Source organism: Aegilops tauschii, chromosome 6 (assembly GCF_002575655.3).
Source record: "Aegilops tauschii subsp. strangulata cultivar AL8/78 chromosome 6, Aet v6.0, whole genome shotgun sequence".
NCBI lineage: Eukaryota > Viridiplantae > Streptophyta > Magnoliopsida > Poales > Poaceae > Aegilops > Aegilops tauschii.
In genome coordinates, this window is record NC_053040.3 from 456,700,933 (window position 1) to 456,710,017 (window position 9,085).

The following is a 9,085-nucleotide window of genomic DNA, read 5'->3' on the forward strand; positions in this document are numbered from 1 at the left end:
ATTATCTTTCTAAAAGAGGATTTGGCTGGTCTCACCTCGATGTCGGAGGGGGCGGTGACGGGGACGACGGCGGGGATGATGGAGGGGCCGGGGGCTCCTAGATTTCTGCGAAAACAAAAACCCTATAAGCTATCAACTAATCATAGTGCTCTCCAATTTTAGCATTCAAAGTAGGATTAGAGTAGTTTTCCACTTTGAGCATTCAATAAGCAAAATCAAATCACAAAATAAAGTAGTATTCAAAGTAGGATGCATTCAATTATAAGCAAAACTACATCATCTCCATGCGTCCGTACATCGTCGAATATTATCACTAATACACCTCGAATACTATTATACATATAGCATCGCTAGTACAGCTAGAACGGTAGCGCCCGGCGGGTATCGGCGCGGGCGGTGGACACCCAAAGGGACGGAACCATCACAGGATCATAGCTCCAGTGAGATCCCTGAAGAACCTGCCAGGTATTGTCGAACCTGCCCTCCAACGCAACCATGTAGCGACGGACGTGCTGGTCCTCCTCGCTGACACGGTGACGTACCACCTCCGCGGTGTCCGGAAGCCTCGGCACCGTCACTGGCCCACGCGAGCGCCACCAAACAAGGATCGGGTCAACGACGGGCTGGTTCCTCACCAACCTACGCCCACCGGAAGGTAGCACCTCCCAAAACCAGCCCGGCGGAGCCCAGTCCCGGACATGGCCCCTCTGATCAAGCCGGCCTCCTCCGCCGAGTCGACGACGAGGATGCGGGATAGGCATCGTCGACGTCGATGCGGGAATAATTGCTTTAACTAAAAAAAACAAACTAGTTCTATTAATTTCCTTGCTAAAAATAAACTACTTCTATAGTAAAATAAACTAGTTTTGTTAAATCAACTAGTTCAACTACTAATTAAGCACTTACTATAAATAAAATAAAGTAGTTTTATTAATTAATCAACTAGTTCAACTACTAAGCACTTACTATAAATAAATAAAATAAAGTAGTTCTTACTAAAAATAAACTACTTCTATATATAGTAAAATTTAATAAAATAGTTCTATTAATTAATCAACTAGTTCAACTACTAAGCACTTACTATAAATATATAAAATAAAGTAGTTCTTACTAAAAATAAACTACTTCTATATATAGTAAAATTTAATAAAATAGTTTTATTAAATCAACTAGTTCAACTACTAAGCACTAACCTAAAATCGATATGTACTAATAATTAACCTCAATAAAAAATTAATACATATATGAAAAAAACGTATATAAACAAAAAAATTGTATGAACATTATATTCATACATACATAGCCACATCCATTCATCATACAGCTACCACATGCATATATATATATACATTATATATATGAAAAAATGCAATGAACAAAAAAATAATACAAATTATATGAAAAAAATAAACAGAGCCGTGGCGTGGCGGCGGCTCACATCGGGCGACGGAGGGCGACGGCGTGGGTGGCGGAGGGCGACGGCGACCGCGGCGGGCCGGGGGTGGAGGGCGACGGTGACGTACGGGCGACGGCTCGGGGGCGCGCGGCGGAGGCCGACGGCGACGGCGGCGGGGGGCGGAGGACGACGGCGACGGGCGATGGCGTGGGCTCGGGGGCACGGGCGACGGCGACGGCGGCGGGGCAGCCTGGCGGTGTAGATCGAGCTCGCGGCGTCGTCGGGCGGGGGGAAACTGGCGATGGAAATCTGAAAATTTCCTAAGTGCTGGCTTATATAGCAAATGCTTTGGTCCCGGTTCAACGCACAAACCGGAACCAATGCCCACCCTTTAGTCCCGGTTGGTGGCACCAACCGGGACCAAAGGCCTCTTTTCACCAGCCCAAAGGGCGGGAAGCAGAGGGCTTTGGTCCCGGTTGGTGCCACCAACCGGGACCTAAGGGGAGCATTGGTTCCGGTTGGAGTCACCAACCGGGACTAATGTGCTGGCGCGGTGCGGTGGGAGGTTTAGTCCCACCTCGCTAGCTGAGAGAGCTCAGCACTTGTTTATAAGCTGCGTTGCAGCTCAGGTGCTGAGCTCCTCTCTAATATGCAGGCATTACATGCCTACCCTTGTCACTGCCATGTTGGGCCTATTGGGCCGGCGGGCCTGCATCTTGGCCCATGTGCAGATGGGTTTCTAGTCGTATGCAGGCCGTGTGGCCCATTAGGCGGCATTTTTTTATTTTTTCCAGTATTTTTTTGTTTTTTGAATTATTTATTTTCTTTTGATTTTTGCTTTATTTTTTTATTCTTTTTTGCTTTTAGCTCAGAATAATTATAAACTTTCTATTACTCCATTAGTTTCCAAATTTGAATAGTTTAAATTTTAATTCTTTATGAAAATACTAGAGGTTTATAAAAGCTTTTTAGTTGATTCCTTTTGCTATTAGAGTTTATAAAAGCATATCAAATGAACTCTGAAAAGGTTGAAAGTTTGCATGGTATCATCATTTCATCCACATAGCATGTGCAAGAAAGTTGAGAGGGTTACGGCAAAAACTGGATGCACTTCGTGTACAAAACGGACAATCTCTTTCAAAGTATCAGGATTTCATCCGGAAACTCGTCTGTTACAAAGGGATTTCATTTTTTAATACTTATTTGAACTCCTGACTTTTTGTGTGTTCAAAATGCACCATTCAAAGCCACATCATCATTTTTCAATCCTTTCTGACTTCATTTGTTATTTTTCATGCATTTACTAATTATTTTGAGCTATAAGACCCTAAAATTGAAAAGCATTTCAAATGAACTCTGAAAAGGTTGAAAGTTGGCATGGTATCATCATTTCATCCACAACATAGATGCGCTTATTTCAAATGAATTCTGAAAAGGTTAAAATTGAAAAGCATTTCAAATGAACTCTGAAAAGGTTGAAAGTTTTTTTCTCTTTTGCTTTATTTGTTTTGTTTTGTTTCTACTTACAACAAAAAACTTATTTATTTTATTTCTAATTACTTATGTATTTTACTTTAATTATTTTATTTTTATTTATTTTACTACTGCTATTTTTATTTATTTTACTGCTACTATTTTTACTTAATTTATTAAGGTTTATTTATTGTATTTACTATAGTTTATTTTATTAAGGTTTATTTAGTTTTATTTATTTTATTAAGGTTTATTTATTTTATAAATATAAAAAAATGAAAATAGATGCGCTTATAGAGAAAATTCAACCTAAATTCATAATAAATTTCTATGAAATTTACTGTGAATTTAGGTCAAATTCCCGGTATAAGGGCATCTATTTTCACTTTAAAAGGCAGAGAGGGACGGGCTTATAAACTGGTGTGAGCGCCCTTCGGTTGGCGAGGTGGGACTAAACACTGGCCGCAACTAGGACCAGCCCTTTAGTCCCGGTTTGTGGTATGAACCGGGACTAAAGGGTGGTGGGCCAGGAGCGTGGCCCATTGGTCCCGGTTTGTCCCACCAACCGGGATCAAAGGGTCCTGACGAACCGGGACCAATGCCCCCACGAGGCCCGGCAGGCCCCTGGCCGCACGAACCGGGGCTAATGTGAAAACTGCCCTGTGACCTAAGCCCTGTTTTCTACTAGTGCACTCCTATTTCGGCTCTTATACACGCAGCAACTGCGGGAATTTTTCTTCTAGCTCGACTCCTTCCTCTTTTCACATCTTTACCTTTGATAATGAGTTTTATTTCTTTAGTAGGTACAATAACACTATTCTTAGGAGCTATTAAAAAGAAGCTTAGCCTATTCTACAATGGGTTCTTATCAAGCTGTTTTATTACATTTGATGCTTATTCAAAAGCTTTATTGTTCAATGGAACCTCTTGTTGGATATTCACCAGATAAAAGTCGGAATATGGTTCTTATGGGCGGTTTAAGTAAATACATTCCAATCACAAGAACTACTTTTTTATGGGGTACACTTTCTCTTTGCGGTATTCCACCTCTTGTTTGCTTATGGTCCAAAGATGAAATCCTTAGTAATAGTTGGTTGTATTTGCCCTTTTTTGGAATAATAGCCTCCTTTACTGCAGGATTAATTGCCTTTTATATTCGTACTTAAACCAATGATTACTTGAAAGAAATGGTTTATCATTTGAGATGAAACAACGTGTTTTCCTCATGTAGAGGGACAATATGATATATATTTAATCGGTCTCTTTGAGAAACATCTTATCAGAACAACTGTGCAAGTGATATCTTGCTCATGCTAATCAGCGCGACAAAGCGTGCATGTTGCTTCTAGGTTTGATTATACCTAGTGTCCCAAGATTGAGCGGAATCAGTTTTGGGTAGGACGGGATCTAATTATGGCGTTATCTAATTATTACTCCCTCCGTAAACTAATATAAGAGTGTTTAGAATACTATAATAGATTTAAACACTTTTATATTAGTTTACAGAGGGAGTACAAAGTAATCTAAACAAACACGATGCAACGCTATCTATTACTGTTGTTATCTTGTGCCGTTACAAAAGCACGAACCAAACACCTTCTAAGTTGTAAAGCATAATCTTATACAAGTACTACTAGCGTACTGAAATTCGTAAAAGTATATATTAATTACTACTGTACTAGCAATCCTCAAACTGAAGCACAAACACGTCACACATGCATTACTTCAGACAGAAGCGCTGGTGGAGCTCATCCTCTCCTCCAGCGTCGAGTCGGCCTCCGAGCAGTCCAGGACGCGATGGGGCTCTTGACGGGATGATCCGACCGGCAGCGGCAGTTCCGCCGTTGCTTCCTTGGGCCAACTCTGGGGCGCGTGGTCGTGCAGGTCTTCTCCAGGGAAGCGGAGGATGTCCGCCATTGCCATGGAGGCGAAGAGACGCTCGTTGAAGAACGACATCTCGTGGAAAGATCGATTGGCTACTAGTACTAGGCTTTGGGGCTCTCGTTTCTTGCACAATGTCAATGGATACGGTGCTGCCGGTCGAGTCTGTCGTCATATATATAGGCGGCAGTGCTGGGCATACGGGAATCCGACTTGAAAGTGAGAACGGAACGAGAACTCCGAATTCGATACATCACACGAGGCGGTTCGAACGGAGGCCAGGCCCAGGAAGGAATAGCTGATGGGTCACAGCCCATTGCGTGTCCGTCTATGGTAACCTCATTGTATCTGACAGGACGGTAGGGACTTGAGTTTTCACGGCTTCTAATTTTATGTTTGAGCCTAGATCTTCAAACTTTGAAGCTCATAGGTTAGCTATAGGTGTGTTACTATTCCCCTGGGGAGACACATATGGGTTAGGGCATCCCCATGATGCTAATATTATCCCTGTAAACATTTTAGGGCACCGATAGGCGTCGGCGCGCCGGCTTAAAATTGGGCCGGTCAGCAGGCAGCCGTCCGATTCCCGTATATACAGCCGTTGGATTGGACCTTCCATGCTCTTCGCCCGTGCTCGCCGGCCACACCCGTGCCGCCTGTGCTCGCGCCTGACTCGCCAGCCGCTCGCGCTCGCGCCTGACTCATCGGCCGCCCGCCGGCCACCCGTGCCGCCCGCACTGGTGCCCGTGCTCGCCCGTCAACCCCGCACCGCCCGTGCTCGCCTGCCACCCCCACACCCGCTGCTAATCGCGGTCGAGCTTGCAGGTCCACAATGAAAAAAGGATATAGCCAAAATCCTCTATTGGCGTAGAAAAGAGTACAAAGGTTGTAGCAAAAATAGGTCGCCGCCGTCGAGCCTGCAGGTTCATCATGAAAAAAAGGATGTAGCAGAAACCATCAACGGACGTAGCAAAAACCATCGACGGACATAGCAAAAATAGGTCGCCGCCCTCGAGCCTACAAGTTCACCATGAAAAAAGGATGTAGCAAAAATCATCGACGGACATAGCAATAACTACAACGGTTGTAGCAAATATAGGTCGCTGTCGTCACGGGACGCGGCTTGGCCATGAATGAATGTAGCAAAATCTGTAGCCGTTTCCAGCAAAAATCGCAGCCGGTACCAGCAAGAAAGAAAAACGGTTGTAGCACTCGTGTTCCAGCGAAAAGAAAAGTCACCGTTCACCACATGCAGCTCCCCCGGAGGCCGATTGCAGCTCCTCCGGATGCCGATTGCAGCTCCCCGCCATCCATGGTTGCAGCTCGCGTTTCGGCCACAGCTCCCATGGACGCCGGTTGTAGCTCCCACGAAAGCGGGTTGCAGCTCCTGCCGTTTACGGTTGTAGCTCGCCGCTTCGGGCGTCGGGGGAGAAGAGGATGCAGTTCCACATCCATGGATGCAGCTCCCGCTTGCATCAGCTGTGGCGTCCTCAAAAGTGCAGTCGCCGACGCTGGTATTTTGGACTCAGAGAGAGGACGGCGGCGGGAAAGAACTGGATTAGATACTCACGGGGTGGGGATAACGTTTGTGTGGCCAGCGGTGAGTTGTTTCGTGCGTGGGGCCTACCATGTATACGCGTCTCACGCGGGACCAGGCGTGTCAGCCAGCATGGCGTGGGAACCGGCCGAAAGTTCGGCCGGACTGCCGGCTCCGAACGTTTACCAACATTTTAACCATGCAATAAAGACCTAGCTATCCTTCTCAAAAAAAAAAAATATCCGACAGGAGCGGTACTAACAGGAGTACAGGACTATTCCCCAGGTCACATACGTACCCTCTAGGTTAGGGTTTCAGACCTCTGGCGGCGTTCGTCGCTGAGAGGATCGTCCGATACCTACCCCACCCGCCGGCGAGATTGGTCCTCTGATCTCCGCTCTGGTGTTGCGTGTGGGTTTCCCTATCCCTTGTTGTGCCCGCTCGTCCCTACCCTAGTGATGGCGGTGCCCGAGGGGTCTTCTTCTTAGGCTGGCGGATGCAGGGGCAAGAACCTGGAAGAGATGATGGAGTTTCTGGACCTTAAGGACAACGAACTAGACGACGTCATCGTTGGGTAAGTGGAGGCAAAGCAATTTAAGGTGGACGCAAGGTGGATGGTGCCGATCGGGCGGCTGAACACTTCGTGGCAGTTCAGTTCTCCAGCAATGTTTGAGACACTCAAGTCGATCTGGGGGCTGGCTCATGTGCCGAAATACAGAGAAGCTGGAGATAACCTTTTTGTTTTTCAGTTGTTCTGCTTAGGCAACTGGGAGAAGGTCGTCCATGGAGGTCTGTGGCTGTTCTAAGGGATGGGGCTGTTGGTTGAGGATTAGAGTGGTTCTTTGCACCCCCGGTGCACCCACGATCAAAAACTTAGCAAAACCTTTTTATACAACCTGAAATTTTGTGAATGTGATTATAATCAAAAAATTTAGGTGCTTGCAAAATTTGGCTGCGAAATGACATCCGATGAGCTCTGTACAAAAAAAAAACAAAGTTTGTGCTGAAAACATGTGAACAGTCACTTGGGTGCAGAGCATCATTTGTATTTCATTTTGTATAGAGATCATGTGATGTGTTTTGGTGACCAAACTTTGTAAGATCGTAAAACATTTGCTCACAAGCACATCCACGAAGTTTCAGAATTTTTTGATTTTTTTTCTATTTTTCTTGAATTTACTGTTCACTATGTGGGTGCACCGAAGTTAGGTGCAACCACTACTTCCCCTTGAGGATTATGGCAGCAAGTCGGATCCAACTGCGTGAGGTTCGACGGGCTGTACGTGTGAGCGCGGATTCACAAACTGCCTAACCTGTATTGCCCTGTGGGGGTTGTGGATCAGCTTGCGCGTCAATTCGGAATGGTTAAGGAGGTCCACCATGTCGTGGGAATGATTCGGATAGTAAGGAATAGGGGTACGAACAAGGGCAGGATCTAGCTACTGCGCAGATGTGACACGGGAGTTTTACGACTTCGGACCCCTCGTGGAGGAGATAACAATACGTCTCGAGCCCTTAGGCTATGCTTTCTCTTGTGTCTGATGATTACAAATGGATTGCGAACCCATGTTCCTGAGCTACGGGACGGCTTATATAGAGTGCGCCGTCCCCTCACTAGCTACGTTACAAGGCTTTATGTGATTGTATTGACGACACTTATTACACATGGTAACTGCCGCAATAAATGCTAGTGATGCACGACGATGTGCGCCTCTTGATCCTCCAGGTTTTGTGCTGGTTGTGTGCCTTCTCTTGTCTGAGTCATTCTGAGGCTGCCGAGTGGACTTGGCGCATCCGATTGAATGAGATGTCATTCGAGTGGATAAGCCATGTCCTAGTGGAGGGAATCTTAGCTGGCGGACGAATGCATTGGTGACCCGGAGGTCTTAATGTCTGATGTTGTGGGTCCTTCATATGGACCAGCATGTGCCTCTTATGACCCTACCTATAATGTTTATCCCCGACATTAGCCTTCGAATCGATTGCGATTTTGTAAAACGAGTATACTGGAAGCCTGATTTGGCCCGAGTACTGCGGAGATACTTGGTGCTTGTCGTCAGCTTTAGTTAACTACTATTTGAACAAAATTCCAACGGATTCTGTTACTAGTGCTTCTCGACTGATCGAGGATATTTGACTATGAGGAGAAACTTGGTAGCACTCGATCATCTCCCGGAGGAGGCTGACTAGAGATCTGAGTATGGATGTGCCATGAAAACCCGAGTAGTGATGCTCGCGCGTGGTCTAAATCTTCGGAAAGATGCCACTCAATATCCCAGAGGAATGCCGACACAGACTAACTCCAAGAGTTTATGAATTTTACACCTTGGAGCCTAGAAGAAGGGCCAAGTATATTTGCGGAGGAGCGACGAACTCACCCTATAACAGTCTCTGGAGATGAGTCCAATCAAAGTTTTGGGCATATGTCCTTTGTAGATCTTCGGTGGACCAAATGATCGTGTTTACGGAAACGGATCCGACACGATCAACGGACTAATCGAATTCGCGCGGGTGAAATCTCGCATGCATGCGCCTGCTCAATTATCGCGAGCGCGGTGATGTTGGTCGTGGCTCCTCGATTTCCGCCCACAATGTCGCCACCTGTCCCACTTCCTCTGTCTCCCGAGGTTTGTGGGTGCCGTTGGATTGCCAGATCGACAGCCGAGGGCGCTCGCGGCGAATTCACCTAGGGTTATAAATTAGGGGAGATAGGGTAAATTCTAGATTCCCTTTTCCCTTCGCTTAGAAATCACCACCGCCACTCCCTTTCTCCCCGCTCGACTTCGACATCGTACACC